This window comes from Lissotriton helveticus, chromosome 4_1 (assembly GCF_964261635.1).
Source record: "Lissotriton helveticus chromosome 4_1, aLisHel1.1, whole genome shotgun sequence".
NCBI lineage: Eukaryota > Metazoa > Chordata > Amphibia > Caudata > Salamandridae > Lissotriton > Lissotriton helveticus.
In genome coordinates, this window is record NC_136063.1 from 1,724,077,835 (window position 1) to 1,724,087,289 (window position 9,455).

At 47.3% G+C, this 9,455-nt stretch overlaps 1 long non-coding RNA gene across 1 annotated transcript; it reads right to left on the minus strand.

Annotated features, from left to right (window-relative positions):
- Positions 1 to 5,696: 5,696 nt before the first annotated feature.
- LOC144827664 (uncharacterized) lies at positions 5,697 to 8,949 on the minus strand. The gene is made up of 3 exons (XR_013610291.1): positions 8,141 to 8,949; positions 7,766 to 7,863; positions 5,697 to 5,814 (listed from the first exon to the last, which is right to left on the minus strand). It is a non-coding gene; the product is annotated as an uncharacterized LOC144827664 (long non-coding RNA).
- Positions 8,950 to 9,455: the final 506 nt, after the last annotated feature.

Below are 9,455 nucleotides of genomic sequence, written 5' to 3' on the forward strand. Positions count from 1 at the left end.
TCTGAAACCGGTCCCAGGATGCTTGTTTTCGGTCCATGGAAGACATGGCTTGGCAGTTCAGGCTGGACTGTTCCCATGAGGCACAGGGTCAGACTGATTTGTATATAGCCATGTCTGAAATGGGGTGGCTGAGTGGGCTAAAGAATGGTGATGGATTAAACCCAGATCAGTTGACTGGGGGTGAATGTTTGATTTGCTCAAACGCTCGTTCCATCATCCCCTTTTGTATCGCTTTGTTCGCCCTAAGTGTGGCAGGGTATGCTCAGACGTGAGTCCCTTGCTCACTTGGCCACTGGATTCAAGATAGCCTGGCTGATGAGGATTATGAATCCGAAACCGGTCCCAGGATGCTTGTTTCCGGTCCATGGAAGACATGGCTTGGCAGTTAGGGCTGGACTGTTCCCATGAGGCACAGGGTCAGACTGATTTGCATATAGCCATGTCTGAAATGGGGTGGCTGAGTGGGCTAAAGAATGGTGATGGATTAAACCCAGATCAGTTGACTGGGGGTGAGTGTTTGATTTGCTCAAACGCTCGGTCCATCATCCCCTTTTGTATCGATTTATCATTAATAGCCAGCGGGATTGGCCTCAAATAGTATACAAGTTTTGGTAGATACAGCATTTTAATAACATTGCACCTCCCCACGAGTCTTAATTTAAGATTGTCTATACTCTGAAAGTCTGTTTTAAATTTTGGCAGCAATGGGTCCAGATTGGTTTCCACAATCTTAGTTTCTTCCGCCATTATTCAACCCCTAAATATGTTGCCTTCTGGACAAACCGAGGGTCGCTAGCATGCAGTCCTTTACCCAGTACGACAAGAGTTTTATTGGAGTTAAGCCGATAACCCGATATTTGCCCAAAAATCTCAGCTTCTCTTTCAATTTCAGCTAATGCTTCCAATGGATTAGGGGGTCATAATGGCTAAATCATCGGCATACGCCAAAATCTTAGTGCTCCCCCCACTACTATGTACTGCTAGAATCTGGTTATTATCCATAATCCTCCTGACCAAGTGATCTATGAATAAAGCAAATAGTAGGGGGGAGCATGGGCACCCGTGATGCGTCCCCCTGTTTATTAACAACTGACCTGACAATTCCCCCATGATGGCGATTCGAGCCACCGGGTTTTTGCACATTACTGAAATAGCCTTAATAAAACCAGGCCAAACCCTCTTCTTTCCAGGGTTGCCCATAAAAACGGTCAGGAGACCTTATCAAAGGCTTTCTCTGCATCTAGCAGGATCAGCCCAACAGGGTCCCCCGTAATCTCTGCCGCATCAAAGAGAGCAATCACCCTCTGGATATGGTCAATTGTGCTCTTCATCAGAACAAAGTCATGTTTCACCGGGCTAACTAGATTTTTAATCACTCCTGCTAACCGGTTTGCCAAGATCTTGGCATAGATCTTTACATCGCTATTAATTGGTGTTATAGGCTTATAAGAGCCCAATTCCTTTACTGGCTTCCCTTTCTTGGGAAAGACCACCATATTAGCCACCCCCAAAGAGGCGGGCACCCTCTGACCTGAGTGGGCTTGGAGAAAAACTTTTACCAGTAAGTCTAATACACAGGGTACAAATTTCTTATAAAACTCCCCAGGGATAAGATCAAAACCCGCCCCCTTCCCATTAGCCAAAAAATGAATAACCACTGCAACCTCATCCGCAGTAATGGGAGTTTCTAGTGCTTCGCTCTCCTTCCCAGTTAGCCCATCCCCAGGCATCCCTGCCAGATAGTCCTGTATCTCTTCTTCGCTTCCCATTGTATCTTCGGAATATATAAGTTGGTAAAAGCGTTGGAAAGCTGCCCGGATGTCTGGGGCCTTAGTAAGTTCCCCCCTTTGAGAATCCTTAATTGCTAGAATAGCTCCCTGAGTTACCCTATGTCTAGAGCGTACTGCAAGCAGATGTCCCACTTTCTCGCTGCATTCGTACATTTTGGATCTTCACGCTGCATATTTCCCTGCTGCTTTTTTTGTTGAAATTTCCAATATTTTAGATTTGGCTAAGTCTACCCTAGACTGTGCCTGGCCCACCTCTCCCCCATTAGCAATAGCCCTGACCAGCTGGGTTTCTGCATCTTCAAGTTTGGCATAAACTTCCTGGAGATTGGCTTGTACCGCTTTCTGTATCCTCCAACCATACCTTGAGGTTTCCCCCCTAATCCCTGCTTTCAGGGCATCCCACACGATATCCACCCGAGTGCTGTCCTTGTTCTCAGATATAAACCTCGGAACCCATGTTTCCATATGTGCGATGTAGTCTTGATCAGATAAGAGAGCTCTATCAAACGTCCACCATGGTGTTTCCCTTTTCACAGCCTGGACCGAAATCTCGAGAACAAGCGGATTGTGTTCGGACATAACCCGAACAAATTTAAAAATCTGACAGTTAATCAACAAGCTATGGGACACAAAACAATAATCCAGCCTGGCATGTGATTGATGTGGGGCAGAAAAAAATGTGAAACCATCATCTGGATGTTCCCGCGAGGTCCAAACATCAATAAGCCCATGAGTCTGACAGAGTTCCAGCAGTGCTTTAAAAACCTTGGGTTTATGTCCTCTCTATAAACCAGACACCTGCTTCATTTTATTGGCCCTCAAATTAAGCATGGGCGGATTTTGCGGATTCGCAATCCGCGAATTTGCGGATTTGCGTATTTGCGGATTGCGACAATACGCAAAATCCGCGAATTCTCGCGGATTTGCGTATTTTTTTGGGGGGTGTGTGTTCGCACGGGTTTCTGCAAGTTCGCGAGGGTTTTGTACAATTTCGCAAATTGCGAACTTACTTGTCGGGTCGCCAGTTTTGCGAACTTGTTGTTTCTACGTGCCCAGCCTGTTTGCAAGGCTTTCTTCATCACTGCCACCCTCTGTCACCACTGGCACTCTCTTTGGTCACCCATGCCACCCTCTGGCTCACCCATGTCACCCTCTGTGTCATCACAGCACCCTCTGGTTCACCAGTGTACATTATTGGGGCAAAGCAAAGCACTGCCATCCTCTGTCAACACTGGCACTCTGGTTCACCCATGCCACCCTCTGGCTGGCACACCCATGGCACCCTCGGTGTCATCACAGCACCCTCTGATTGACCAGTGAGTGTACATTATTGTGGCAAAGCCAAGCACACCTGCTAAGTGCTTTAAGTTTTGCAAACAACAACACCTGCCCTGCCCCAACTGACATTAATGAAGGCTGGCACCTGCTTGTCTGCTCCCTTTCCTTTTTGTTGCAATAACAGGATGCAATGGCATACTTGTAACTATTCTGTGTCTGTCAGAGCAGGGTCACACAATAGTTGCAAGTAGGCAACCGGATTCTGGAGGGCCCCTTCAGGAAGCACTACAGGGAAATGGTTAAAAATGATGAGCTCGAACTTTTGCACCTGCTCGTTGGTTTTGCTTTTGCAAAACTCGTTTTTCGGTAATTTCGCCCTATTCGCGAGGCGCGGCGTCGTGCGAAATCGACCGTGGAAGCCGCGAACTCGTGCGAGTTACCCCAAGGTTGAGTATGGGCGCCGCCATTTTGTTTGCGTGACGTATTTCCGTTTCCGCCCGCTATGTGTAGTCTCGCGCAATGAGCGCCTTGCGAATGCAAGTTCGCACGAGTTCGCGAGAGAAATCGCGTGCGAACTTACTTACACGCACGTGTTCGGGCCGCCATCTTGTTTTTCATTCATTCCTATGTGTCTGGGCATGGTGTTTCTATCCTCTGTATATCTCTGCCATCCTTTGCTTGTTTTAATATTTTTTTGATCTATTTAACTTTTTTTCTATCCCTCTAGTTTTCTAGATCTATATTTTTGTGTTTTAGGCTACTTTTGTTTACTTTTCAACTACTTTTTTAAACTTTTATTTCCTTCTTCCCTACTCTTATTCTTTTTCATTTTGTTTTTTTCACCTGCCCAGAACATGGTGAAGACAGCTGTCAAGCTTCCCAAGACGGGCACCGCAGCCCGTGCCCGGCTCCCGTGTGGCCGTTTGAGGGCGGAAATGGTGGTGCCCAGGGAGATCTTCAGCCCTGAGGAGGTGGGCTCACTCGTTTTTTATGTGCAGCGCCGTCTCCCCAGGACCATCGCGGCAGGCGGCAGGATCGCTGCTGGTTATACCAACAGCCAGGAGCGACGGAAGCGGTGGGGGCAGGTGTGCCGGGCCCTTTTTGACATCACGGGGGTCCAGCGCACCTACAATCAAGTGACCCACCGCTGGACCGATATCCTGGACTGGGAGCGCGACCTGCTAGACCTGCTGGGAGTGGAGGTCCCCGGGCTTGGTGAGTAGTAGTAGCAATTTTTTCATCACTCACTACTCTGTTTTTTCTCCTGCTCTGTGTGACTGTGTTATATTGCAAATGTTTGCTTTAACTTTTTTACAAAGAGCAATAATGCTGCTGATTACATTGATATCATAGGAGAGGTGAATTAATATTTCAAAATCTTCTGTGCATTTCAGGTGCACTGTTCTCCTTCTCTGTGGCGGTGCCACTGCTTATTTGTTTTCTATTTTGTGTTCATTTAATTGGGCTGAGTTATGTATGAGTGTACTTTACAGAACTGCGTAATGCTAGACACAAAGGGTGCGTTACCACGCAAGGGGGGGGTGGGGGGTGGCGGTCAGGCAGCTGTGCGCCTCGCAAAAGTGCCTGCGTGAAATCTACAAGATTTAACCCAGGCACTTCCGCGACGCTGCTACGTCAATTCTTTATGCCTGCTTGCTTGAAGCAGGCGTAAGGACTGATGCGGTATGTTGAGTATTGGGCAGCCTTGAGCATTGCTATAGTTGCATCGCGCCCGCGACGCGACTCTAGAGATGCGCCCCTCTTTCGTCACGAGATGCTTCACGCATCTGCCTACCCTTGCGCCAGGGTTTGCCGCATTGTAATTGCGGCGCATCAACGCCCTCCCTTGCGCTGGAACGCTCCCTTATGGCGCAGGGCTTTAGAATGGGATGCATCTCCCATATGCGTCACGTTGTTAATATACGCCACACCATGGCGCCTCTCTTGTTGTGGCGCTGCGTCACAAAAGTGACGCAAGAACGGAGCAAAAGAGCTGCAAGGGGCTTGTAAATCTTCCCCTAGAGTAGAGGCTCAGGTGCAGTCCTTCCTTTGTAGCCCTCTTTTTCACTGAAATAGTTGGTTCTTGTTCTTTCTAAATGTTTGATTTGGTTGACAAGGACATCGACAAGCAGCAATCATCAATGTTTTCTGTTCATTCTTTCATGTTGTACGTCAGGTCCGCCCAGGGGCAAGCGGACAGAAAAAGCGGATGCAGTGGCTCCAAAGGAGGAGGATGCAGGCCAGGGCGGCGAGTGCTCCTTTGCTGGCCCCAGTAAGTTTTCATTTAAATATAGAGGACCTATTGTTGTCCAAGCGTTCCTAATTTAATTTTTTCGAAATAGTGTTTAGATAGGAGCAAAATCAATAATACTACTGTTGCAGGGACAATTCTCCACAAACCGAACTATGGACACCAAAGACCAGAGTAATAATATTTCAGAGTGGCGTGTTTGGCACACCGTATAAACCTGGTAGTGTCAGCGGCACGGACTCCTCCTTGCAAAAATTGCAAAACCTTTCGCTCAGTCACTCTAGTCTGGAGAACCAAAAACCACAGAGTCTATTCAAGTTTAAAAGCTTTATTAAAAGTTTAAGTAAACACATATATTAAAATAAAGTTAGTTGGAAATGGAAAAGTGCTTGGTGCTGAGTTGATGAGTAATGGAACACATTTCTTGTGGTCGAGCCGAGCTTTCACCTGGTTTGAAGTTGATGTTGCTCTTGTCCTTAGAAGTCCAGTTTCTGTCTGTTCAGAGAAAAATGGTGTGTGTTAAAATTAAGCAAGCATCCATCAATTATGTCAAAAAAATGCAGCAAGACAACAGCCTTCCCTGGAAGGAGGGACATTTTTACTTTAGACTAGAGTAGACAGTCAATTACTTTTTCTGTTGTTTTCACATTCTTCATTCATACTTAGACCAACTACTAGTGAGTGGTGTAATCTAACATTCTTAAATCTACTTTGTAGGTGGAACATCTGGTGGCGGGGCCAGCTCGGATGTGGTAATAGTGATCGACTCCGAGTCCGAGGACCGCTCTGGGGAGGAGGCGGCGCAAGAGGAGTCGGACCAAGAAGTACAGACTGTGAGGAAGGAGACAGTGGTGGTGGTGGGTATAGGTAAGCTGGATCATGGTACTATCTGACTCTTAGATAGCATATGATGTGTATCTACAGAGAGTAGACGGTCACTGGATGAACTACGAACATACTATGAAATGTTTCCAGGGGGGGGGTGCAACATCATCACCATCTCCTGAGTCCTACTCCTGACATGATTGATAGTGTGGTTTGTGGCCAAGGGCCGCACCGAAGGGGGCAGGGTCGGTGGGGGAGGGGGGTGTATCTAGAGCAACAAAAAAAAATATGACCATGAAATTGAAATCATGCCCCTGCAGCGGATGCCTTCGTCCACTGAGCCACCAGACCTGGCATACACATTACACACATCTTTCTTTCTCTCTCCCCCTCCCTCTCTCTCTGTCTCCCTCCCTCATCCTCCCTCTGTCACCCTCTGGCTCCCTCCCTCTCTCTCTCTCTCCTTCTGTCTTCCTCTCTCTCTGTCTCTGCCTATATCTGTCTGTCGGTCCCAGCCTGCTGTAATTACCATATTGTAATTTGTCACTGGGCCAGCACTGGATGGACCTGCGATCCAGGGGGGGGGCAATCGCGCCCTCTCTTGCCCATCCCTGCGGACACCCATGATATTGGTCTGAATAGTTTCTTTTGTACTGCGCTGGCTAGTTGCTAGTTGTACTGTGACAAAACTTCCTGCTGAATCATTTTGTGTTAATCATATTCTTAAAGAGCATTGGTTACAGATTATGTCTTTCTTTCTTCATATAGTTGGTCATACTAAAACAAAACCAACAAGGAGTATGCTGGCTGTACTGGCCCGGCAACGGAGGCTGGATGCAACTGTTGCCCAATATCGGCGGCTGGTGGAACTGGAGGGGGACGACATGCAGTCCAGTACTTCCAATATAACATCTACATCCTCCTCAGTGACCCCACGTTCTGCCGGTCAGCGCAGTGCTCCAGCCAAACGGAGCCGTGCTGGCAGACGCCACCGCCGAGCAGCAAAGGCTGCACCTCACAGTACTGTAAAGGCTCGCTAGCGCCGAGCAATCCGCAGAGTGTCGGACCTGGAGGCGGAGGTCCGGAAATGGAAAGAGTACCAAAATTTGGTGGAGGGCCTCCGTTTAGATCACGCCACCCTCCGGGAGCAATACGATGCCCTGGCCCTAAGGCATGATGCCCTGGAGGCCAAAGTTAACAACACCATGCATCCCTAGAGTGTCCCTTGCCCTTTTTTTAGTGACTTTTGGGGGGTGGGAATTGGGAGTTGGGTTTTTTGGGGACTTTTGATGGACTATTTATTTGTTGGGGTTAGGGAGGGTCTTGTGGGAGATTATTTTGTTAGGGATATAAAAATATACTTTTTCAAACTTTATCTGACCATATCTTTTTTTTTACTACTTTTGAGCCTGGTGGGTGGTGGTTTTGCAGTAAGTTCGTTTTACTGAACACTGTCATCGTGTTGGTTCACGTGTAATTGGCCAAATGTTTTCCAAAGTAAATGCCTGTCACAGAGTTTGTTAATTGAAGAGTCCTAGGACTTTACTACTAGTACCACTGTCACTCTCTCGCCTCTCCTAATACTCCATTATACTACCTCCCATCCAAACGCTTATCTTACCTGTAATTTGTGTTTGAGGGCTGGCTCCACTTGGAATTCACAGTGTCCTAAAGCGTTCTGCAGCAGGGCCCCAACTGGAGTTTCCCGGCGTGGATTTTCTGCAAAACAAAAGCAATCAACATTAGAAATATGGCAGCGGTGCTCACAGACCCCAAAATCCTAGAAGCCCCACAGACAGCACCCCTAAGACAGGCAAGCGAGCAATAATAACGCCTAAACATTCACGTGTAATAGGCCAAATGTTTTCCAAAGTAAATGCCTGTCACAGAGTTTGTTAATTGAAGAGTCCTAGGACTTTACTACTAGTACCACTGTCACTCTCTCGCCTCTCCTAATACTCCATTATACTACCTCCCATCCAAACGCTTATCTTACCTGTAATTTGTGTTTGAGGGCTGGCTCCACTTGGAATTCACAGTGTCCTAAAGCGTTCTGCAGCAGGGCCCCAACTGGAGTTTCCCGGCGTGGATTTTCTGCAAAACAAAAGCAATCAACATTAGAAATATGGCAGCGGTGCTCACAGACCCCAAAATCCTAGAAGCCCCACAGACAGCACCCCTAAGACAGGCAAGCGAGCAATAATAACGCCTAAACGTTCACGTGTAATAGGCCAAATGTTTTCCAAAGTAAATGCCTAACCAATTTCATCCCTTAATAGACCTTGCCAGCAATGGCCCAGCCAAGACCCGTAAACCCAAACGCAAAAAAGTCACACTTAGCAAAATGTATTTAAATGAGGACTCACTACTTCCAGACAGTCCCTCTTTAGGGGACTCGTCAACGTAAGTTTCTTCATTGTGCAGATTCCAGGCATCAGCATTACGGGAAATGGATAGGGTGAGTCTGGAGGAGGAGGATAGACGACCAGGACTGAGTTCTTGTCAACTAACTGTTGTGAACCTGAGGAATGCTGCGGCATCAAAATCAAGACAGTTCTGCTGATGGGCTTGTTGTTTGATTGGTTGATTACAGTTTTGTTGTGAATGTGATGAAGCACTTGCTAAAAAAAGAAAGACAGACACACAGGAATAAAAGTGAATAAGGACTAATGTTAAAGTTAATGAATCATTGACTCATTTTCAGAACTCGCTGTCAGGGAAGCAGAGCTCGTCCTCAAACTCTGCAAATTGAGTCGGTAGTACTTCTGGTAACTGAGGAGAACTTTCCTCAGGTAGGTCGGTGTCCTCTTCTTCCTGCGTGCATTCTGGTACTTTGTAATCTGGTGGTATGAAGTGCTGGTTCATCTTTATCATGGTGAGCCGCTCCACATTTGCGGGCAAGAGGCGGGACCTTTTGCAAGTCACAATGCCACCAGCAGAACTAAAAACACGTTCTGAAGACACGCTTGCGAGTGGGCAAGACAAGTAATTGATAGCCAGGTTGGTGAGCTCTCGCCATATGTTTCTTTTCCCATGCCAATACGCCAATGGGTCCTCAGTAATACTGACCGCTGTTGAGTCATCCAGATAGGCCTGCACCATTGAAACAATGTCCTCCCGGATTCCTGTACTTTGCACTTCTGTGTCCTTTCTGGGACAAGGAAACCCTAGCTCACTTAGCCAATCCGCTTCAGACATATCGCCTGGGCCTGGTGCAGATGATACGGTTGCTGGTGTGGTTAACGGCTCAGAGGAAAAGTCACTCACTTCTGCCACAGGCACAGATGCAGAAGTGTTTTTTTGGGACGCCT